We start from the raw sequence: 24171 nt of genomic DNA, 5'->3' as shown, positions 1-24171 counted from the left end.
AGTTAGGCGGGGACCAGAGATATTTTCATTGCACAATGCTGCCACACAGGATTTATTGGTTGTGTTTAAACACCCACATAACATCCTCATGCACATTGTGTGTGAAAACTTCATTTTAATATTCCAATAAGGCCTTTAATCTAATTGGATGAAATGTTCTGCCATTTATGATGCATAGAATCCTAGAAAATTACGGCACAGAAGGAGACCATTCAGCCCATTGCGTTCTTGCCGGCCGAAAAAGAGCTATCCAGCCTAATCTCCCATTCCAGTTCTTGGTCCGTAGCCTTGTAGGTTATGCCATTTCAAGTGCATAGCCATGTACTTTTTAAATGTGAATAGGGTTTCTGTCCCCACCACCCTTTCAGGCAGTATGTTCCAGACCCCCACTGCCCTCTGGTGAAAAAAATTCTCATCAACTCCCCTCTAATCCTTCTACCAATTACTTTAAATCTATGCCCCCTGGTTAGTGACCTCCCTGCTCTTCTATTCTATGCCTCGGCTAATATGCCGTATGCCTTATGAGCAACGTTGTCTACCTGTCCTGCTAACTTTAGGGATCTGAGGACATGCACTCCAAGGTCCCTTTGTTCCTCTACACTTCTCAGTGTCCTACCATTTATTGCGTATTCCCTCATTAGCCCTCCCCAAATGCAATACCTCACACTTCTCTGGATTGAATTCCATTTGTCACTTTTCTGTCCACCTGACCAGCCCATTGATATCTTCCTGCAGTCCACGGCTTTCTTCCTCACTATCAACCACTCGGCCAATTTTTGTATCATCTACAAACTTCTTAATCATGTCCCCTACAATGAAGTCTAAATCATTGATATATACCACAAAAAGCAAGGGAACTAGAACTGAGCCCTGCAGAACCCCACTGGAAACAGCCTTCCAGTCACACAAACACCTGTCGGTCGACCTTTACCCTTTCCAGTCACACAAACACCTGTCGGTCGACCTTTACCCTTTGCTTCCTGCCTCTGGGCCAATTTTGGATCCAATTTGCCACATCCCATGGGTTTTTACTTTTCTGACCAGTCTGCCATATGTGCAGGTCGCCCATCTGGAATGGGCCCAAAGAAAAGCTCCATCCATTTTGGACACCTCGTGAGGCAGAAGCTTGCTCAATAAATGCATGTGTGCTTTCCCCTCAATTATTTTTTACTACTATTTTTTAGTGTTTGTGCTTTAAAAAAAATGGTTGGTTGGTTTGTTGCTCTCCCCCCCCCCCTCTCTCACTCACACACACACACACACACACACACACACACACACACACACAAAGTACCACGTCAGGAATATGAGGAAACAAAAGTAACTAAATTTTGTCCTAAAAAAAAAATCACTAGAAGTTCACTCTAACATTAGCACTCAGAAAAGTTCAACAGGACAGGAAAATGGTTAAAGAGCAAGCTTGAAAAGCAGTGCTTACACTGCAGACTTTGATTCTCGGAGAATAAAACCATCCAACTGCACGTTGCAGAGCTCTGCGCCAGCTGTACAATCATTTAGAAATAGTAATAGGGGCTGCTTTTAAAGCAACCCAATCTCAATACTTCTCAGATGAAGTGATACAAGATGAACAAGGGCATGTCAGGGAAATCCATAGGTGCCAGAGCCATATGGCCCAACCCGCTATTGTGCCTCATCACACCGACCGAGAAATGGCCAAGGACAACTGTTTCTTCAGGTCCAGATACGGCACGCAGCCACCTGCAGAGCTGAACCACCTGTAGCAAGGAGACTTATGGCTGACCTACACCAGTGACAGATAAGCCCACCACAGCCCTCAACATTTTTTGACCCTGCCTCTTTTCTGGCTGTCAAAGAGATCACCTGTAGATCAACCAATGTGCTGCCCACAAATGGACCAAAGGGCTGCCTGAAGCAGTTAGCAAGGCCGGACGTTCAACTCCTTTCAACTGAACATTATTTTCGGTCCCCGCCACAGCTCCATTCCCTAGCCACTGAACTCCATCCCTCTCCCCAACTTTTGTCTGAGGCTGAACCACACTGTTGGCAACCTTGGTCATATTTGACCCTGAAATGAGCTTTCGATCACATACCCGCAGCATTAACTCAGGCGCCCATTTTCACCTCTAACATCGCCCGTCTCCGCCCTTGCCTCAGCTCATCCGCTGCTGAAGCCCTCCTCCATGACTTTGCTACCTCTAGACTTGACTATTCCGACACATTCCTGGCTGGCCTCCCACATTCTACCCTGCGTAATCTAAAGGTGATCCAAAACTCGGCTGCCTATGTCCTAATTCGCACCAAGTCCCGCTCACCCATTACCCCTGGGCTTGCTTACCTACATTGGCTCCCGGTTAAGCAACGCCTCAATTTCAAAATTCTCATCCTTGTTTTCAAATCCCTCCATGACCTCGCCCATCCCTATCTCTGTAATCTCCTCCAGCCTCATAACCGCCCCCACCCCTAAGATGTCTGCGCTCCTCTAATTCTGCCCTCTTGAGCATCCCTGATTATAATCGCTCAACTATTGGTGGCCGTGCCTTCTGTTGCATAGACCCTAAAAGCTCTGGAACTCCCTCCCTAAGCCTCTCCACCTCTTTCCCCCTTCGAGATGCTCCTTAAAACCTCTCTCTTTGACCAAGCTTTTGCCCTAATTTCTCCGCAGGTGGCTCGGTGTTAAATTTTTTGTCTCATAATACTGTTTGCAATGTTTCACTCCGTTAAAGGCGCTATGTAAATAGAAGTTGTTTTTGTTGTTGTTGTTGAACAGCATGATAGAGCTCCTCAACGTCATGGCACTACTGCATATCCCAAATTAGAGCAGGGTCACTGAATGCATCCACGTGGCCAACTGGGTAGCACATTCTTGCTCCTCAATTGTATACTGTACCTCACTCCATGTTCACTCCTCAAGCCAGCTGGTGCTTGTACTTGCTAACAGTGATGAGCGGGATGCAGGATGCTGACTTGTCCCAGGCCACCAGACAGGAAAGTGGCAAATGTTAAAATACTGGCGCCAAGACACATCCTCAAAGAGCTCATGTAACAAGATATTGAGTGTAACTTGTGTGTGGTTGTGTGTATTCCTGTGGGAGAGGGTTGAATACACACAAAAACTAGTTGTCACCAGCCCTGAGCTTCAGAGATAGGCTGCAGCTTTATTTTCCCTTGTGCTTTCTAGTCTCTTATAGGCAATACATACAGGGAGGCAACAGCCAAGAAAGTCAGACATGTTTTATTCTCCTGAGTCTTCTTAAGAGTTTAGATGTGTTCCATTGTATGAGGTGCCATTTTGTCATACATATAGAGACAGCAGAACCATGGAAATAGGTCAGTGAGGCGGCGCCTTGGGATGTAGTTCTACGTTAAAGGTGCTATTTAAACGCAAGTTGTTGCTGTTGCTGTGTTCCTGTACATTAGGTAGAGGTAGAAAATATATGTGGCCCTTTATGTATCCCACACTGTGGCAAGTTCTTAAACTAACAGTCATCTTCAAAAAGATTATTTCACGGAACACTGCAGATCAGCATTCCATCGGAGATAATCTACTGCTGTCAGGCTGGGATTCCTCACATACTGTATGCGCTCGATTGAATTACTGATGGCAGCCGACTGCATCGGCTTCCACAAAAGGTCAGTCTACCACGTTCCATGGAGCAGCTTTTAAATGTCCTACTGAGAATTTAAAGCAGCGGGGTTAATTCGTTTCCAATGAAACGTCCTGCCTTCCGATCTCTTTTTTGGAGTGGTCTTTAGCATTGGTTATCAATGCTAAAGACCATGAATTTTGATAGTGTACTCTGACCTTTTTCAAAGGTTGTTTGGAGACATTTTGATTTAATAAAAATAGAATGTTCTGCTACTTTTCACCACAGCAAAAATAACAAGTAAACTCTAACCCTAAAGATGATAACAGGCAATTGGTTCAGTAATCCAGGCCGCTGGGCAATTGTCTTATGTTTCAATCATATTTTTCATCTCCGTTTCGGTTACTACAATTTTAGTCATTTTAAACTCAAATCTAGAAGTCTACCCGACCCTTTTACATCCACCATTACAACAGTGATTACACTCCAAAGGCGCTTTGAGATATCCGGTGGTCGTGAAAGGCGCTATATGAATGTAAGTCTTTTTCTTTGTGTGTGTGCCCCCTCACAGGTTCCAATATTATCGCCTGTTCAAATATTATCACCATTGTTGCAACATTCACTTTCTGGGACAGTTTATTCCATTTAAATCTACCTACCATTCTCAGATCAGTTTTTGACCATAACAATTAACATTTCTAAAGTGCTGATGTACAGAGATGTCTCTCAATGCTTTACAAGGCAGAGACAAATACAGTGGATGCTGGAGGGGGGAAAGGGGTACGATCCTGCTCAGACAGATAGCAAGATAATTACCAGTGCTCAGTTGAGCAGTTTTAGGTGGTTAAACTGCAGCATTTCTGCATACATGGGGTCCCTATCATTTAGCACTAACATGTGCTTAAGATCCCTCAATTTGGGGTAGTGAGGAATGTCCCTAAAGAAGGATAAATGCGCAGACAGACATAAACAGAAGCACTGTATGGTTTCTCAATAATTTGGACTGGAGATTTTTAAGCACGGTGAAGTGTGGGTCTGGTTGACTAAAAAAAAACACATGGCGAGGAAGAGAAATGAAGGAAGGGAATGAGGAAAACGGAAATATGACCTTGGGGAAAGATAATTTACGAACCCCATTTCTGAAGATTCATAAGCCCAAAAAATTGAGGATGATTAAACAAAAATGAATGAATCTGGCTCTTATGTTCTCTTCTCCATGGCCATCTTAATTATGAGTATGTTACTGCACAAAGTATTGGCTTTGCTTTATCCAGTCCTGCAATCGTCAAAGTACAGACACACATTCCTCTCCTTTAGCTATTACTCAACAAAGCTTTTGAAACCCTTGCCTCAAGTTACTAAAGTCATTTATTATGCTTTCAAAATTCAGGCATTTGAAATTAATTTGGTTATATCTGTTTCAAGGATGTTCCTACTGTGAACTTCCACACCGATCGCCACTCAATAAAAATCGTACTCATGTTTATCACGCAAGATTGCTTCTCTAAATGGGAGGTCACATACAGCTTTGAAACAATTAATAAAATGGCACTGAGTGCAATAAAATGCTTAATTTAAGACTTGCATGTTTATTTCTAATGAGCTGGTGAACAATATCGACACGTGCAAAGGGAGATATGCAGACATTTTTGAAAAATATGTTTAATACTAACAATTTTTTGTTCTAGCCATGATGCTTTCCAAGAGTGGTGCTGGAATAAATTGTTTTTCTTGCCAACAATTCCAAGTTTTCTTTGATTTATTCCTTCATCCTGCCATTCAGGAAGGTGGCAGTTTGTTTCGAAAACCTTCCAGTGCAGTGGTCACTGTTGTAATGAAACAGGTATCCATCACCAGCTAGAAAGGACCGGTCCTAAAGGCCAATTTGTACCAGGTCAGCAGAATTATGTTTGAAGTCTTGTATTATAGTGCAATAGATGGTCGACCACAAGTCTGCAAGGGCTAGATTTATTTTTTAAATTGTGTACATTCTGGTTTAGGCATTTTTTTTCGACAATATGCCTTTTGTGAATTTTGTCCCTGGGTTAAGTTTGTGAACTTGCACACAAACTGAATGTAGACAAGTAAGATAATCAATGGGAGAGGGTTGCAATCTGTATTTCCATATTCAGCCACACAGCAACTGTAAAAGTCATACAAAATCCCGTGCATACCACCAGCATCATCACAGGCAGTCTCTTAGAGTCGAGGAAGATTTGCTTCCACTCAGGTGACTGAACAGTCCAATACGGGACTGACAATCTCGGTGAAGGTGGGACAGACAGTGGTTGAAGGAAAGGGTGGTCGGGAAGCCTGGTTTGCCGCACGTTACTTCCGCTGTCTGCGCTTGATTTCTGCTTGTTCTCGGCGATGTGACCTCCAGGATGCTCTTCCTCCACTTTGGCGGTTGTGGGCCAGGGATTTCCAAGAGTCAGTGGGGAGGTTGCACTTTATCAAGGAGGCTTTAAGAGTGTCCTTGAAGCGTTTCCTCTGGCCACCTGGGGCTCGCTTGCCGCGTTGAAGCTCCGCGTAGAGCGCTTGCTTTGGGAATCTAGTGTCGGGCATGCAGTGGAGCTGATCGAGCGTGGTCAATGCTTCGATGCTGGGGATGTTGGCCTGAGCAAAAACACTGATGTTGTGGTACTTCTCCAGCGTTTATAGGGGTCGGCTGTATATAGTCCACGTCTCTGAGCCATATAGAAGGGCGCGTATCGTTACTGCCCTGTAGATCACAAGCTTGGTGCTAGATTTGACGTCCTGGTCTTCAAACACTCTCTTCCTCAGGCGACAGAAGGCTGCGCTGGCGCACTGAAGGCGGTGTTGGACCTAGTCTTCAATGTTTCCCCCCTTCCCCGACCTACGAGGGAACACCATCACAGCAGGTCGGGGATAAAAGGAGGAGCCAGACCTTGACCCACCTGGGTGCGGGGAGCAGCACGAGCTAGTCTACGAGTGCGACAGGATTGACGTCACTATAATCCAGGTCGCCAACTGGAGCGTGGGCAGGACCCATCAGCGGCGTTGAGACCCAGGTGCAGGAGGAGAGGCAGCGAGCAGCAGAGGGGCGGCGGCGTCGGAGTCGAGGGGGTCCGAGGCCAGGGGCGGCGGGGTCCGAGGCCAGGGGCGGCGGGGTCCGAGTCGAGGGGCGGGGGGGTCCGAGTCGAGGGGCGGCGGCGTCGGAGTCGAGGGGCGGCGGGGTCCGAGGCGAGGGGCGGCGGGGTCCGAGGCGAGGGGCGGCGGGGTCCGAGTCGAGGGGCGGCGGGGTCCGAGTCGAGGGGCGGCGGGGTCCGAGTCGAGGGGCGGGGGGGTCCGAGTCGAGGGGCGGCGGCGTCGGAGTCGAGGGGCGGCGGGGTCCGAGGCGAGGGGCGGCGGGGTCCGAGTCGAGGGGCGGCGGGGTCCGAGTCGAGGGGCGGCGGGGTCCGAGTCGAGGGGCGGCGGGGTCCGAGTCGAGGGGCGGCGGGGTCCGAGTCGAGGGGCGGCGGGGTCCGAGTCGAGGGGCGGCGGGGTCCGAGTCGAGGGGCGGCGGGGTCCGAGTCGAGGGGCGGCGGGGTCCGAGTCGAGGGGCGGCGGGGTCCGAGTCGAGGGGCGGCGGGGTCCGAGTCGAGGGGCGGCGGGGTCCGAGTCGAGGGGCGGCGGGGTCCGAGTCGAGGGGCGGCGGGGTCCGAGTCGAGGGGCGGCGGGGTCCGAGTCGAGGGGCGGCGGGGTCCGAGTCGAGGGGCGGCGGGGTCCGAGTCGAGGGGCGGCGGGGTCCGAGTCGAGGGGCGGCGGGGTCCGAGTCGAGGGGCGGCGGGGTCCGAGTCGAGGGGCGGCGGGGTCCGAGTCGAGGGGCGGCGGGGTCCGAGTCGAGGGGCGGCGGGGTCCGAGTCGAGGGGCGGCGGGGTCCGAGTCGAGGGGCGGCGGGGTCCGAGTCGAGGGGCGGCGGGGTCCGAGTCGAGGGGCGGCGGGGTCCGAGGCGAGGGGCGGCGGGGTCCGAGGCGAGGGGCGGCGGGGTCCGAGGCGAGGGGCGGCGGGGTCCGAGTCGAGGGGCGGCGGGGTCCGAGGCGAGGGGCGGCGGGGTCCGAGGCGAGGGGCGGCGCAGCATACAACAACAGCCGGGTCGGGGCCCAGGGATGGCGCAGCAGAGCTTGGTCTCCAGTTGTCTTGGTTAAACCTTGCCACTGGACCAAGGCCTTGCTCTGTCAAGCCCGTGTCATGGCTGGTGTTAAACGGCCACTCTGCATTAAAAGAATTCACGTACAGGTATCTTCCACCCTTCAAGATGTAGCTCGGGACCTGGAATGTCAAGTCCTCATTGAAACATCTGTGAACTCATCTTTTTTTGGTGTGGAAGTAGGTCATCCTTGACACGAGGGACTGCTCAATACTAGTAATAAGGTGGCTACTTCCTTTCACAAATGTAATGTCTAAAGTAGATATAAATGAACCAATGCAGGGAGACAAAAGCAAAAGACAGAAAGGAGATGAGTAAAAGTGGAGGGAAGAGAAACCCAAGGCAAAAAACAAAAAGGGCCACTGAATATAAAGGGGCTGCAGGAGGGGTCAAAACTAAAAATCATGGTTTAAAAACTAGGATTAAAACACTCTACCTAAACGCACGCAGCATTCGAAATAAAGTAAATGAGTTGACGGCACAAATCATTACAAATGGGTATGATTTGGTGGCCATTACAGAAACGTGGTTGTAGGGGGGCCAAGACTGGGAATTAAACATACAGGGGTATCTGACAATTCGGAAAGATAAACAAGAAGGGAAAGGAGGTGGGGTAGTTCTGTTAATAAAGGATGATATCAGGGCAGTTGTGAGAGATGATATTGGCTCTAATGAACAAAATGTTGAATCATTGTGGGTGGAGATTAGAGATAGTATGGGGAAAAAGTCACTGGTGGGCGTAGTTTATAGGCCCCCAAATAATAACTTCACGGTGGGGCGGGCAATAATCAAGGGAATAATGGAGGCATGTGAAAAAGGAACGGCAGTAATCATGGGGGATTTTAACCTACATATCAATTGGTCAAATCAAATCACACGGGGTAGCCTTGAGGAGGAATTCATAGAATGCATACGGGATTGTTTCTTAGAACAGTATGTAACAGAACCTACAAGGGAGCAAGCTATCTTAGATCTGATCCTGTGTAATGAGACAGGAAAAATAAACGATCTCCTAGTAAAAGATCCTCTCGGAATGAGTGATCACAGTATGGTTGAATTTGTAATACAGATTGAGGGTGAGGAAGTTGTGTCAGAAACGAGCGTACTATGCTTAAACAAAGGGGACTACAGTGGGATGAGGGCAGAGTTGGCTAAAGTAGACTGGAAACACAGAATAAACGGTGGCACAATTGAGGAACAGTGGAGGACTTTTAAGGAGCTCTTTCATAGTGCACAAAAATATATTCCAGTGAAAAAGAAGGGCGGTAAGAGAAGGGATAACCAGCCGTGGATAACCAAGGAAATAAAGGAAAGTATCAAATTAAAAACCAATGCGTATAAGGTGGCCAAGGTTAGTGGGAAACTAGATGATTGGGAAAATTTTAAACATCAGCAAAGAATGACTAAAAAAGCAATAAAGAAAGGAAAGATAGATTACGAAGGTAAACTTGCGCAAAACATAAAAACAGATAGTAAAAGCTTTTACAGATATATAAAACGGAAAAGAGTGACTAAAGTAAATGTTGGTCCCTTAGAAGATGAGAAGGGGGATTTAATAATGGGAAATGTGGAAATGGCTGAGACCTTAAACAATTATTTTGCTTCGGTCTTCACAGTGGAAGACACAAAAACCATGCCAAAAATTGCTGGTCACAGGAATGTGGGAAGGGAGGATCTTGAGACAATCACTATCACTAGGGGGGTAGTGCTGGACAGGCTAAAGGGACTCAATGTAGACAAGTCCCCTGGTCCTGATGAAATGCATCCCAGGGTATTAAAAGAGATGGTGGAAGTTATAGCAGATGCATTCGTTATAATCTACCAAAATTCTCTGGACTCTGAGGAGGTACCAGTGGATTGGAAAGCAGCTAATGTAACGCCTCTGTTTAAGAAAGGGGGAAGACAAAAGGCAGGGAACTATAGGCCGGTTTGTTTAACATCTGTAGTGGGGAAAATGCTTGAAGCTATCATTAAGGAAGAAATAGCAGGACATCTAGATAGGAATAGTGCAATCAAGCAGACGCAGCATGGATTCATGAAGGGGAAATCATGTTTAACTAATTTACTGGAATTCTTTGAGGATATAACGAGCATGGTGGATAGAGGTGTACCGATGGATGTGGTGTATTTAGATTTTCAAAAGGCATTCGATAAGGTGCCACACAAAAGGTTACTGCAGAAGATAGAGGTACACGGAGTCAGAGGAAATGTATTAGCATGGATAGAGAATTGACTGGCTAACAGAAAGCAGAGAGTCGGGATAAATGGGTCCTTTTCGGGTTGGAAATCGGTGGTTAGTGGTGTGCCACAGGGATCGGTGCTGGGACCACAACTGTTTACAATATACATAGATGACCTGGAAGGAGGGGACAGAGTGTAGTGTAAAAAAATTTGCAGATGACACAAAGATTAGTGGGAAAGCGGGTTGTGTAGAGGACACAGAGAGGCTGCAAAGAGATTTGGATAGGTTAAGCGAATGGGCTAAGGTTTGGCAGATGGAATACAATGTCGGAAAGTGTGAGGTCATCCACCTTGGGGAAAAAAAAACAGTAAAAGGGAATATTATTTGAATGAGAAATTACAACATGCTGAGGTGCAGAGGGACCTGGGGGTCCTTGTGCATGAATCCCAAAAAGCTAGTTTGCAGGTGCAGCAGGTAATCAGGAAGGCGAATGGAATGTTGGCCTTCATTGCGAGAGGGATGGAGTACAAAAGCAGGGAGGTCCTTCTGCAACTGTATCGGGTATTGGTAAGGCGGCCGCACCTGGATACAGCATGCAGTTTTGGTCACCTTACTTGAGGAAGGATATACTAGCTTTGGAGGGGGTACAGAGACGATTCACTCGGCTGATTCCGGAGATGGGAGGTTACCTTATGATGATAGATTGAGTAGACTGGGTCTTTACTCGTTGGAGTTCAGAAGGATGAAGGGTGTTCTTATAGAAACATTTAAAATAATGAAAGGGAGAGACAAGATAGAGGCAGAGAGGTTGTTTCCACTGGTCGGGGAGACTAGAACTAGGGGGCACAGCCTCAAAATAAGGGGGAGCCAATTTAAAACCGAGCTGAGAAGGAATTTCTTCTTCCAGAGAGCTGTGAATCTGTGAAATTCTCTGCCCAAGGAAGCAGTTGAGGCTAGCTCATTGAATGTATTCAAGTCACAGATGGATAGATTTTTAACCAATAAGGGAATTAAGGGTGACGGGGACCGGGCGGGTAAGTGGAGCTGAGTCCACGGCCAGATCAGCCATGATCTTATTGAATGGCGGAGCAGGCTCGAGGGGCTCGATGGCTTACTCCTGTTCCTAATTCTTATGTTCCCTTGAATTACAGAATCTTTTTTAAAGGAGATAATGCAACCTTGTTTTGTTGTCTCCAGTGCTCAGATCTCAGATAATGGATGCCTATATAATCAAAATGAGAATGCTATCCCTTTCCCAGGACCCAACATAAATAACTTGCATTCATATAGTGCCTTTAACACAGAAAAAACATACCATGGTGCTTCCCCGCGCCCCCCCACCCCCCTGAGCAAATCTCCTGCTGCGATCAGCTGACACCCCCCGCTCCCCCACCATGAACCCCATGATCTCTCTCGGCTCCCCGTCCCTCCTTATTACCACTGTACTCCAACCCCCCCCCCCTCCGCCTCCCCGCCCACCAACTTGCGATGTTTCCCAAGAACCGTCCCCAAAAGTCCCCGGGTGTGGCCTTCTACCCATTGACTTTTCCACCCAGTAGCCGGCAAGCCTCTCAATCTGGCTAGCTGGCTGGCAGGTGGGAAATGGAGTATAAAAAATAATATGCAAGGTCCACATTTTCCCACCCATCCCGCTCACTCCCCGCAAATAATGGGGCTCATATTTTCAGATGATGTCACAAGAGGCAGCATGTAGACGAGGATGAGGGGGGGTGGGGTTAAGGATAGATTCTTGGAAAACTCCAGAGGTAACAGGAAGGGGACATGAAGAGATTCCATTGCTGGAGATGCTCTGGCTACAATTGGATGAGTAAGAGTGGAACCAAGCAAGGGCTGTCCCACTGAGCTGGACAATGGAGGAGTGGTGTTGGAGGAAAATTGGTGGTCGACCATGTTGACGTCGGCAGAGAGGTCGAAAAGGAAAACAAGGATGTCACGTGACTTTGATTTGGGCCATTTCAATAAGCGACAGGGAGGGACTGGGAGAAATTTAGAATTCAGCAGGAGGGCAAAGGGTTTAATTATCTGATAGATAGATTTTTAACCAATAAGGGAATTAAGGGTTATGGGGAGCGGGCGGGTAAGTGGAGCTGAGTCCACGGCCAGATCAGCCATGATCTTGTTGAATGGCGGAGCAGGCTCGAGGGGCTAGATGGCCTACTCCTGTTCCTAATTCTTATGTTCTTACGTTCTAATTTGGAGAGGAAAATAGAATACCAGAGTAAGCTTGCAGGCAACATAAAAACTGACTGCAAATGCTTCTATAGATATGTAAAGAGAAAAAGATTAGTGAGGAACATAAGACAAATGTAGATCCCTTGCAGTCAGAATCAGGTGAATTTATAATGGGGAACAAAGAAATGGCAGACCAGATGAACAAATACTTTGGTTCTGTCTTCACTTAGGAAGAAACAAATAACCTTCCAGAAATATTGGGAGCCGAGGGTCTAGCGAGAAGGAGGAACTGAAGGAAATCCTTATTAGTCAGGATATGTGTTAGGAAAATTGATGGGATTGAAGGCCAATAAATCCCCAGGGCCTGATAGTTTGCATCCCACAGTACTTAAGGAAGTGGCCCTAGAAATAGTGGATACACTGGTGGTCATTTTCCAATATTCTATAGACTCTGGGTCAGTTCCTATGGATTGGAGTGTAACTAATGTAACCCCACTTTTTAAAAAAGGAGTGAAGATAGAAAACAGGGAATTATAGACCGGTTAGCCTGACATCGGTAGTGGGGAAAATGTTGGAATCAACGGTAATTGCAACGTATTTGGAAAGCAGTGACAGGATCGGTCCAAGTCAGCATGGATTTATGAAAGAAAAATCATGCTTGACAAATCTTCTAGAATTTTTTAAGGATGTAACTAGCAGAGTGGAAAAGGGAGAACCAGTGGATGTGGTGTATTTGGATTTTCAAAAGGCTTTTGACAAGGTCCCACACAAAAGAGATGAGTGTGCAAAATTAAAGCACTTGGTATTGGGGATAATGTATTGATGTGAATAGAGAACTGGTTGGCAGACAGGAAGCAAAGAGTAGGAATAAACAGGTCCTTTTCAGAATGGCAGGCAGTGACAATGGGGTACCCAAGGTTCAGTGCTGGAACCCCAGCTATTTACAATATACATTAATAATTTAGACGAAGGAATTGAATGTAATATCTCCAAGTTTGCAGATGACACTAAGCTGGGTGGCAGTGTGAGCTGTGAGAAGGATGCTAAGAGGCTGCAGGGTGACTTGGACAAGTTAGGTGAGTGGGCAAATACATGGCAGATGCAGGATAGTCTAGATAAATGTGAGGTTATCCACTTTGGTGGCAAAAACAGGAAGGCAGAATATTATCTGAATGGTGACAGCTTAGGAAAAGGGGAGGTGCAACGAGACCTCTGTGTCATGGTACATCAGTCATTGAAAGTTGGCATGCAGGTACAACAGGCGCTGAAGGCAGCAAATGGCATGTTGGCCTTCATAGCGAGAGGATTCGAGTATAGGAGCAGGGAGGTCTTACTGCAGTTGTACAGGGCCTTGGCGAGGCCTCACCTGGAATATTGTGTTCAGTTTCGGTCTCCTAATCTGAGGAAGAACATTCTTGCTATTGAGGGAGTGCAGTGAAGGTTCAGCAGACCGATTCCCGGGATGGCAGGACTGACCTATGAAGAAAGACTGAATCGACTATGCTTATATTCACTGGAATTTAGAAGAATGAGAGGGGATCTCATAGAAACATAAAATTCTGACAGGATTGGGCAGGTTAGATGCAGGAAGAATGCTCCCGATGTTGGGAAAGTCCAGAACCAGGGGTCACAGTCTAAGGATAAGGGGTAAGCCATTTAGAACCGAGATGAGGAGAAACTTCTTCGCTCAGAGAGTTGTTAACCTGTGGAATTCTCTACCACAGAAAGTTGTTGAAGCCAGTTCGTTAGATATATTCAGATGTGGCCCTTACGGCTAAAGGGATCAAGGGAGAGAAAGCAGGAATGGGGTACTGAAGTTGCAAAAATGATCATCAATGATCATATTGAATGGTGGTGCAGGCTCGAAGGGCCAAATGCCCTACACCTGCAACTATTTGCTACGTTTCTATGAAACCTAATTGGAGAGATTCAAACATTGAGTCCTGGGAATGATGGGTATGTATTTGGAAGCAAGAACATATGCAATAACTTTGGAAAGGAAAGGGAGATTGAAGATGGGGAAGGAACAGGGGTCAAAGTGGGTTTTTTTTTGAGGGGATGAGGGCGTTAGTTTTGAAAGGGAGGGGGACAATATCTGAGGAGGCCATGATGGAAAGTTGGATGGTCAGTAGTTTAGTGGGAAGGAGGTCAAGAGAGTAGGAATTGCGTCTCATGGACATGATGAGTTCACAGAAGGCATGATGGAAGTGAGATCAGGGCTACGGTACGGGGAGCCTGGGGTGCGGGGGGGGGGGAGCGGGCAAGGGGAAAGAGAGGTTTGCTTTGGTGGACAAGGGGAAGAGGGAAAGCAACAGAGGCAGCTGAATGGATAGTTTCAATCTTAGTGATAAAGATGTCCATGACCTCCTTGCTCTTATTGGAGGTGAAGATGGAGGGAGAAGGGGAGGGGGGTTTATGGAGATTTTTGGTGGAGGAGAAAAGAAGCTGCTGATTTTAGTAGAGAAGACTGAGACCGGATACCACTTGATATGGTGATGGATGGTTAAACCAGTTACGCACCAGACAGCCCCTTGGGGCCATAGACCAAGATGATTGCGAGTAAACATTTTACCGGTGACAAAAGCATCTAAGGTCTCAGTGAGGGAGCAGTGTGAGCAAACCAAGAGCTGAAGAACTACTGTGATAAATGAAATACTAAATGCTAGGCAGTTGATGTTTTGAAAGTGCAATTGTAAGTGACTTGGAGGAAGAGTTTTTTTCAAGGACAGACACTGAAGGAAGTGGTTTGGGGTTGTTGGTGATGAGGAATAAAAGAAAATGATCTCGTCGGTCATCGAGATCGTACAGCGGAGAGGCCATGTGTGAATGCAATGTCGAGGGGGTGACCATGAAAATGGGGAGAAGACTTTATATGGGGGAGAATAGGGCAGTCATTCAGTTCCAACAATTAGGCTATCTTGGGGTGATATTTAGGATGGGGCTAAAGGGGGCAGGTGGCAAAGAATGGGGATTTTAAAGGAGCGGTGAGAGGGTCCGAACAAGATAAGAGACTTGAAGGAGAAGAACGTGCCAGAGGAGCAAGGAGACCAGGTTGTGATTTGATGAAAAGGGCCACACCAGACCACGCCCGTTTGGATGGGGCAAGTGGTGGAAAGTAGAGTCAGGCAGGGAGACTTTGGTAAGGGGCAAGGTATCGCCAACCATGAGCTAAGTTTCAGTGAATGCCATGATGTCAATACAATCATCCAAACAAGGTTATGGATATCAAGGGCCTTGTTGGCGAGTGAATGGACAGTCTGGAGGGAAATGCAATGAGCGACTGTTGATCTGCTGGGAGAAGTCCTGGCTGGTCTGACCTGGTGTGTAGAAGGCTGGTGAGAATACTTGATCCATTGCACGCTATATAAAGGTTTGAAAAAAATAAAAAATCAATCTGGTTTGGGGAAAGGTTTGTATATTTACAAACTGAACAATGGGAAGGGAAATACTATTCCACTCCATGTTAAATTTGTATTGGAGATGTATATTGTAAAATCACTTTTGTATTAACCAAAAATGTATCTGATGACTACTAACAGATTATAAGCACTTGTTATAACCTCACACGTGCACCTTGATTCATTGTACCACATGTATTTTTGATATGTAACATTTACAGTTCTTTACATGATCACCTTTTTCATATTATATGATCACCTTTTTTGTATTGGTCAAGTATACAGTAGTCATAAAGCCTAAAATTTGTCAAGCTTTGCAAAACTGAGAAAAGGAAGCATTCTGGCATCACGCAATTAATAGTGTGAGAATCAACTAACTGGTCTTGGGACTAGATAAGACACTGGACCTGAAATTGCGGTCGGAGGCTTCCTTCGTACGAATGTCTCCGACCGAAAAAAATCTACGAAGGTACCTGGTGGTCTCAGAGGAACGCAAGATCCTGGTCGGAGGACTAGATTCACTGCTCAGCACATGGGGAGATGCCTTTCAGGCACGCAAGTCCAAGCTGGAGTCACGTGAGCCTAGACAACCAATCACGGATGCAGAATTCTCAGTGATAAAAATGGGAACTCAGTTTGCACGAGTTCCCATTACTATCAATGAGAAAAACCCCTAAAACACCCAAACACAGCATAATAAATAAATATATAAAACACCTCACATATTTAAAATTAATTGAAATTAAATGTAATTAAATGTTTTAGAAAAATATATATTTTTTGGAGTTTTTTTAATGTGTTTTAATAATGTTAAAAATAAACTTACCGTAATGGACAGGGTTTTTAACTATAAAAATGTGTATATAAATTTAATTTTTATATGTTTAAAAACTCTTAAGTTGGTAAAAGTAAGCTATGCACCTGCTTTCACCAGGCGTAAAAGTTTGAAGGATATTCGCTGGGCATGAGTTGGGCAAATAGCCCACTCTCTCCCGCGTGGATGTCCTTCTCCCGAGGATGCGGAGGATCTGTCAAGAGAAATCTTTAACCGATCGGAAAAGCCAGTTTTCGGCGCATGCACATTGTGCCCCGAAAACCGGCTTTTGCGAGGCCTCGTCGGGTCCGTGCACACTTCGTATAGACCCACGAGGCCGGAATTGTAGGCCCACTGTCTTTACAATAGGGTGTTAGAATTACCAGGCCTGGGACCAGACAATGCCGGTAGAACAGGAGATAACAGGTCCTGAAATTGCTGGCTGAGGCTTTGAGAAAAAGCAAGAGCCAGATAAGTGGGAGGAACAGCTCTCTTCCTCTGTTGTAGGCCGTTGATTGGTCAGCCATGAAGGTATGACATCTTGAGGGCCAGTCAATCACCCCTTGTCCATCAAAGGTAAGGATGGGGAGTGGGCTGAAAGAAACTCAACACCCTGTTGGTCACCCCACCCAATGGAAAGACCCTGATAGGGTAGATACCCATGTCAATATCGACCCCTGTAAACATCCTCAAAAGTGGCATAAAAGAGGGACCACCTATGAGGGTGAGGCTGTAGAGTACCAGGAGCAAGGGCTGACCCTGGAGAGGAAACGGGCAGCAGTGGCACACGAGGAAGAGGATCTGGATCCAAACAGAGGTTATACCAGGTGGAGTGAGGACAAGACAAGGGCCAATGAACAGAGGATACCCCAAGAAAGACTCCAGGTAGGGTAGAAGCTTTCTTCAAGACCCCTATGAAGAGGGCACAAACTCTACCAAGGACAGCACAGGTGATATAATTCTCATTCTGTACTGTAAACTACTGCTAAGGCACATATAAGTGCTGACCTAATAAAATACCACTGTACCATATTGGAGTCACGTCGAACCATTGGGAAAGGGTGGAAAAACCCTGACAGAAGACATTTCAAGCCCCACTCCAGGATTTGGGCAAATAATCTAAGCTGATATCCTTGTGCATTACCAAGGGGGTGCTGCATCATCAGATGTGCCTGTTATGGTGGGTATTAAATATCACATGGCACTATGTGAAGAGCAAGGAAATCTCTCGGTCCCCTCATTTATCCTTCGATCAATAGCAACAACTAGAAAACATGAGTCATTCATTTCACTGCTGTTTGTGAGATCTTGCGTAGAAAGTGGCTGCCACATTAACCTATTTAATAATAGTTACTGCACATCAAAATAATTTACATTGTGAAATGCTTTAAAAAATATTTCTCAGGGAACATGATCTGGGGCTATCTTTTCTTTTTAAAAATGCAATGATTGTTGATGTTTTCTCTGGCAGTTTATAGTATTGTCACTTTAGCAAGAGCACGATGAAGAAGTTGCCTACTATTGATTATATTAATGAAAGGAAGGGTGTGTCTAGAAACAGATAAGGAGAAAGCAGAACTGAAGTAGGAATTAAGAGACACATGGAGCTTATTGCTTTCTTTAATTATTTAGACTGAGAAATGAAATTGAATTTAATTTGAGATATTTTAAAGCTCATTAAGTAAAATCATTAGCATTAGAAGTACATTTTACTTTAATTTGTTCAATCATGAACACCTTTAATCACCATACTGTCCATTTCAAAAATAGCTAGCCTGTACTTCCATCTAATATTGTGCCATGATTTATGCACACCCTCAGATTACCAAGGGCTAATTTAAGTGTTTGCTAACATATTTAATAGGCATTAAAACCTGGTTAAAAGGAATGGATGTTTTAGCTAAAACCATCTGAGCATTTCAACACTTGTAAATCAATAAACTAAAGGTCAAACTGTGCCATGAAAAGCATACGACAGGCCAACCTCCAGAAGCCCACTGTCACATGCAGACATGATGAGTTCTCAATCTGAGGCAGACTGTACTGGGGAGGGCACAACGTTGAACACCAACTCAACAAAACCCAAAGTGCCAGCTCAAACTCAGAGACATGGAAACAGCGGAACAACTTTGAAGGAGGTACAGTAGCGGGCGCCGCACAGAGAGATCAGGGGCGTGGAAGCCCTGCCTATCTTAACGGCAGGGCCTCCTTTAAATAAAACTTCCCCTAATCCCACCTGACATGTGATCAGATTCACAACTTGGCCAGCAGATGGGGACAGGAATTTGGCCACTGTCGGGGACCCGGGGAATGGTAGTCATAGAAACATAACATAGAAAATAGGTGCAGGAAGTAGGCCATTCGGCCCTTCGAGCCTGCACCACCATTCAATATGACCATGGCTGATCATGCAACTTTCGTACCCCATTCCTGCTTTCTCTACATACCCCTAGATCCCTTTAGCCGTAAGGGCCACATCGAACTCCCTTTTGAATATATCAAATGAACTGGCCTCAACAACTTTCTGTGGTAGAGAATTCCATAGGTTCACAATTGAAAAAGTTTCTCCACATCTCGGTCCTAAATGGCTTACCCCTTACCCTTAGACTGTGACCCCTGGTTCTGGACTTTCCCAACATCAGGAACATTCTTCCTGCATCTAACCTGTCCAATCCCATCAGAATGTACATGTTTCTATGAGATCCCCTCTCATTCTTCTAAATTCCAGTCAATAAACGCCTAGTTGATCCAATCTTTCTTCATATGTCAGTCCTGCCATCCCGGGAATCAGTCTGGTGAACCTTCGCTGCACTCCCTCAATATCAAGAATGTCCTTCCTCAGATTAGGAGACCAAAATTGCACACAATACTCAAGGTGTGGTCTCAACAGTGTACAACTAAAGCAGGGCCTCCCTGCTCCTATACTCAAATCCTCTCGCTATGAAGGCCAACATACCATTTGCCTTCTTCACCGCCTGCTGTACCTGCATGCCCACTTTCAATGACTGACGTACCATGACACCCAGGTCTCATTGCACCTCCCCTTTTCCTAATCAGCCGCCATTCAGATAATCGGGATAGGTCGGTGCGGGTTAATAATTAGAATTATTGTGTATTTGAGGCTATTGCGATTACTTAAAATAATCAAAAGAAATACAAGCAAAGAAAACCCCTGGATAGGGGTGAGTGAGAATGATCCCAAGTCTTTGTTGTTTTGTCTCAAGTCTGAACTCTGTAAAGTGTAGCGAAAAGACAAAAATCTTGCAGGCTAAAACCCGTTTTATTAAGATGAGTCTTATGACCTCTGTCCCCACACGCTACAAAAGAATAAAAAAGGACAAGCAAGTGAGACAGAATAACCTTTAGGATTTGCGGCAATTCAGCACAAATGGTAAAGTCTACAGGAAAGCCTGCTGGCGACAGCTCAGATACCTAGTGGGATTAGGGTTCCAGGGCAGTCGCAGTCGACAATCGGGAGGAAACCGGACCAGGGGAGGCCCAAAGTCTCCTGGAGGGGCCTGAGGGAGCACTGCTGCTCGACAAGGGGTTCAAAGAGAAGGACATTTTTTAAACTTACCGTGATCTCTTCTGGCCAGTCGGTTCCACCCGCCATGGCTCGCAACACAAAACTCCCCCTGGTTTGACGTTAGTATTACGTCATGGCACCAATGATATTATGGGGCCGTAACTTTTGCATCTTAAGTCGACCCCAACCTGCTTTTATTGGGAGCCGAGTTGTGGGACTGCCGGCTGGAAACTCAGCAGGATTTCGATTTTCAAGATTTGAACCCCTTGCCCGACCCTGTATTGGGGAGTGGGACTGATGGTAGGGGAGCTTGGCATGCAGGAGGGGGGGGGGGGGGGGGGGGGAGTACTCCTGCTCTTCTCGACCCACAAAGCGTACTCACCGAGGCTGTCTTCGCTGCAGCTGCTGAGATTTGCAAGGCCCAGGAACCCCGGCCGGCCAGTTAGGCCTGCAAAGCAGGTTAAATCCGAAGCTTCCAGCCTCGTCGGAGGGTCTAGTAAGGAGGAGGAACTGAGGGAAATCCTTATTAGTCGGGAAATTGTGTTGGGGAAATTGATGGGATTGAAGGCCGATAAATCCCCAGGGCCTGATGGACTGCATCCCAGAGTACTTAAGGAGGTGGCCTTGGAAATAGTGGATGCATTGACAGTCATTTTCCAACATTCCATTGACTTTGGATCAGTTCCTATGGAGTGGAGGGTAGCCAATGTAACCCCACTTTTTAAAAAAGGAGGGAGAGAGAAAACAGGGAATTACAGACCGGTCAGCCTGACATCGGTAGTGGGTAAAATGATGGAATCAATTATTAAGGATGTCATCGCAGTGCATTTGGAAAGAGGTAATATGATAGGTCCAAGTCAGCATGGATTTGTGAAAGGGAAATCATGCTTGACAAATCTTCTGGAATTTTTTGAGGATGTTTCCAGTAGAGTGGACAAGGGAGAACCAGTCGATGTGGTATATTTGGACTTTCAGAAGGCTTTCGACAAGGTCCCACACAAGAGATTAATGTGCAAAGTTAAAGCACATGGGATTGGGGGTAGTGTGCTGACATGGATTGAGAACTGGTTGTCAGACAGGAAGCAAAGAGTAGGAGTAAATGGGGACTTTTCAGAATGGCAGGCAGTGATTAGTGGGGTACCGCAAGGTTCTGTGCTGGGGCCCCAGCTGTTTACACTGTACATTAATGATTTAGACGAGGGGATTAAATGTAGTATCTCCAAATTTGCGGATGACACCAAGTTGGGTGGCAGTGTGAGCTGCAAGGAGGATTCTATGAGGCTGCAGAGCGACTTGGATAGGTTAGGTGAGTGGGCAAATGCATGGCAGATGAAGTATAATGTGGATAAATGTGAGGTTATCCACTTTGGTGGTAAAAACAGAGAGACAGACTATTATCTGAATGGTGACAGATTAGGAAAAGGAGAGGTGCAACGAGACCTGGGTGTCATGGTACATCAGTCATTGAAGGTTGGCATGCAGGTACAGCAGGCGGTTAAGAAAGCAAATGGCATGTTGGCCTTCATAGCGAGGGGATTTGAGTACAAGGGCAGGGAGGTGTTGCTACAATTGTACAGGGCCTTGGTGAGGCCACACCTGGAGTATTGTGTACAGTTTTGGTCTCCTAACCTGAGGAAGGACATTCTTGCTATTGAGGGAGTGCAGCGAAGGTTCACCAGACTGATTCCCGGGATGGCGGGACTGACCTATCAAGAAAGACTGGATCAACTGGGCTTGTATTCACTGGAGTTCAGAAGAATGAGAGGGGACCTCATAGAAACGTTTAAAATTCTGATGGGGTTAGACAGGTTAGATGCAGGAAGAATGTTCCCAATGTTGGGGAAGTCCAGAACCAGGGGACACAGTCTAAGGATAAGGGGGAGGCCATTTAGGACTGAGATGAGGAGGAATTTCTTCACCCAGAGAGTGGTGAACCTGTGGAATTCTCTACCACAGAAAGTTATTGAGGCCAATTCACTAAATATATTCAAAAAGGAGTTAGATGAAGTCCTTACTACTAGGGGAATCAAGGGGTATGGTGAGAAAGCAGGAATGGGGTACTGAAGTTGCATGTTCAGCCATGAACTCATTGAATGGCGGTGCAGGCTAGAAGGGCCGAATGGCCTACTCCTGCACCTATTTTCTATGTTTCTATGTTTCTATGTCATCATATTCAAAGTGCCAACCCGCCTCCTGAGAGCAGATTGGCTGCGCACCACCCCCACCATCCTGCCTCTGTTAAAACTAGAAGTGGGCGGCATTCAGATTTTTAACACTTTGACCTCCCACCCGACCCAAAACCCGCCCATTTTTTTGGTTTAAAATTGCCCCCAGTGTGTATCAGAGAGTGAGTGAGTGAGTGAGTGTGTGTGTGAGTGTGTATACATGAGAATGTAGATGTGGTTCTCTCTCTCTCCTTCCATGATACACCCATTTGTTCCACACCCACTAAGCAAACAACAGCTCCACTGTTAGTTATGTTAAAGTGTTCAAACTACCGATAAACCAAAAACTAAAGCTAAGCCAGGTTATGGCTCACTTATTTTTTTTAAAACCAGTCTAACTTGTGAAACATACTTCATTGTGTGATTGTCATTTCTTCTCGCACAGCGATTTGGGGCCTATTTTGGGCCTGTGCCATGGCTCACTTTGACTATGAAGCCTGATTCCTCACTGCCAAATCTGCTGCGTTTCTATTGTAGGGGGAATGCAACAGAACGACTGTGCAGCAGAAATTGGCCACTCATCATGTGAAGAATCTGTGACCTAACACGCCATGGTTCAGCACACTGTCAGTCTCAACTATAAGCTGCCTGTTTGGTCACATTTGTGAACAACCCAGAAAGCAGTCTCTGCAGTGAAATTTAAATCAATACAGTGGATCCCTGCTATTTGTCATAATGGCGAGGGCCTGAGTAGATAATCGACACTGGCAGATAACCAAGAGTCTACAAATATTGGTCTTACTTTGTCGGAGAAATGCCCTAAGAATTGCCTTAAATGTGACATAAGAAGACAAAAACATAAGAAATGGGAGCAGGTGTAGGCAACTTTGCCCTCGAGCCTGCTCCACCATTTAATATCATGGCTGATATGATCTTGAGCTCAGTTCCACTTCCCTGCCCACTCCCCAAAACGCTGTTCTCAGATTGAAGTCAACAGTCATAGTGAATTCTAGGAAAGGAAAGGGCTAATGTTAGTTAAATTGTAAAGGCTTACACAACAAAATATTCCTTACCAGGCATAGGAAACAAACCATCAAGACCACAGGCCCAGAGGCAGCTCATTAAGGGCGATATAAAGATATCCTGCCTTATTTGAGTCAGTATGACCCTTTGTTAGAAAAGGCCCAAGAAACTGGAGAGTAAACATAGAAACATAGAAAATAGGTGCAGGAGTAGGCCATTCGGCCCTTCGAGCCTGCACCACCATTCAATGAGTTCATGGCTGATCATTCACCTCAGTACCCCTTTCCTGCTTTCTTCCATACCCCTTGATCCCTTTAGCCGTAAGGGCCACATTTAACTTCCTTTTGAATATATCTAACGAACTGGCCTCAACAATTTTCTGTGGTAGAGAATTCCACAGGTTCACAATTCTCTGAGTGAAGAAGTTTCTCCTCATCTCAGTCCTGAATGGCTTACCCCTTATCCTTAGACTGTGACCCCTGGTTCGGGAGTTACCCAACATCGGGAACATTCTTCCTGCATCTAACATGTCCAATCCCGTCAGAATTTTATATGTTTCTATGAGATCCCCTCTCATTCTTCTAAATTACAGTGAATATAAGCCTAGTCGATCCAGTCTTTCTTCATATGTCAGTCCTGCCATCCCGGGAATCAGTCTGGTGAACCTTCGCTGCACTCCCTCAATAGCAAGAATGTCCTTCCTCAGATTAGGAGATCAAAACTGTATACAATATTCAAGGTGTGGCTTCACCAAGGCCCTGTACAACTGCAGTAAGACCTCCCTGCTCCTATACTCAATTCCTCTCGCTACGAAGGCCAACATGCCATTTGCCTTCTTCACCGCCAACTTTCAATGACTGATGTACCATGACACCCAGGTCTCGTTGCACCTCCCCTTTTCCTAATCTGTCACCATTCAGATAATATTTTGCCTTCCTGTTTTTGCCACCAAAGTGGATAACCTCACATTTATCCACATTATGCTGCATCTGCCATGCATTTATTTGCCCACTCACCTAACCTGTCCAAGTCACCCTGCAGCCTCTTAGCATCCTCCTCACAGCTCATACTGCCACCCAGCTTAGTGTCATCTGCAAACTTGGAGATATTACATTCAATTCCTTTGTCTAAATCAATAATGTATATTGTAAATA

The 24171-nt window shown here is 46.2% G+C and overlaps 1 protein-coding gene across 9 annotated transcripts in view; it reads right to left on the bottom strand.

The window, feature by feature from the left end:
- Window positions 1-24171, bottom strand: part of mast4 (microtubule associated serine/threonine kinase family member 4) — a 532941-nt gene that overhangs the window by 202610 nt on the left and 306160 nt on the right. The gene's annotated exons all lie outside the window — the stretch shown is intronic.

The sequence above is a fragment of the Pristiophorus japonicus genome, chromosome 1, assembly GCF_044704955.1.
Source record: "Pristiophorus japonicus isolate sPriJap1 chromosome 1, sPriJap1.hap1, whole genome shotgun sequence".
NCBI classification, from domain to species: domain Eukaryota; kingdom Metazoa; phylum Chordata; class Chondrichthyes; family Pristiophoridae; genus Pristiophorus; species Pristiophorus japonicus.
The sequence above is the reverse complement of the archived record's forward strand: the minus strand, read 5'-3'. Positions and strand labels throughout refer to the sequence as shown.